The sequence below is a fragment of the Octodon degus genome, unplaced genomic scaffold (assembly GCF_000260255.1).
Source record: "Octodon degus isolate 3935 unplaced genomic scaffold, OctDeg1.0 scaffold00020, whole genome shotgun sequence".
Classification (NCBI taxonomy): domain Eukaryota; kingdom Metazoa; phylum Chordata; class Mammalia; order Rodentia; family Octodontidae; genus Octodon; species Octodon degus.
The window spans coordinates 18,706,422-18,707,732 of NW_004524596.1; positions in this window are offsets into that span (position 1 = coordinate 18,706,422).

Here is a 1,311-nt window from a genome sequence, read left to right on the forward strand (position 1 = left end):
TATACTGTTCTAACATTTTGTTCTGAAAAAGGTATTAAGAAACTTGTTATTACTTAAATAAATGTAGATTACAAACAGAAGGATGTCAAAATCTTTTCCATAGTGTCCTTCATTTAATAGTTTTCCATTATCTCAAGCTAGCATAACAGATGTGGCCTCATTGACAAATCTCTTATCTACATTTTCTTATTGATTACAAACAAAAAGACAACTCATTTTGGAGATAAAACATTGGTTACTTAGCTACAAGTAAGAGATTAGATCCAAGGATTCCAGATAAAGACAGAGCACATAATCAAGGTTTACATGAACTCTATAAAAATTGCATTTGTTTGAAACAGAAAACTGCAAAGTATAATGGATAGGGGAAGAAAATAATTTTCTTTGTACTTCTGTGAGCTTGTTGCTAGGACCCATAACAAAAGACAGGTGAACAAAACAAAATCAAGGTTTATAGACATGGATCCCATGGGCACACAGCTGATACTGAGGGAGAAATGGGTATTTCCCAAATAATAGCTTAGGCTTCGGGCTTCCATATTGTACAGCTGAACTTGAAACCAATAATTTTCATAAACTGAACTTTATTTGGCTCATGGCTTTCTAGGCTGAGAAGTCCAGGCATTGGAGGCTGCATGTGATGATCAGATTCTTGATTTATCATAGCACTGTAAGAGACATAGGATAGAAACAAAACAAGAGGTCAGACTCAGTCTTGAGTCAGCATTGATTCATTCATGACACTGTAGCAGCAGAATCTTTGAATCTGCTCAAAGGCCTCATCTCCCAAAACTGTTGTTCTAGGAATTGCATTTCCAACACTTTTATCATTATTTGGAAGACAGTACCCAGGAACTCACATTTTAAAGGATTAGTTCTGTGATCTTGGTTCTATTGAGAAGTGGAGAACTTTTAAGCTGGGGCCTAAGATGAGGATGCTCAATCGCTTAGGACAAGCCCTTGAAGAGGAAATTCAGGGCTTAGTCCCTTTTTCTCTCTTGTTTCAGAAGAGGAATAGGACCCTTTTGTGGTGTGGTCCAGCCATGATCTACTGTGCTGTGACAGGAAACATGTTCATTCAGTCATGGACTAAAAGCCCCTAAATTATAAGACAAAATGCACCTTTCTTCTTCTTCATAAATTGGTTATCTGGGGGCTGGAGAGATGGCTCAGTGGTCTAAAGCACCTACTTAGAACAAGCTTAGCAAAGCGTCAAGGACCACAGTTCAATCCCCAGCACCACATGCCAGCCAGCCCGCCCCCTGGTGGGTTGAGCTGGCCACACACCTCTCTCTCTCTCTCTCTCTCTCT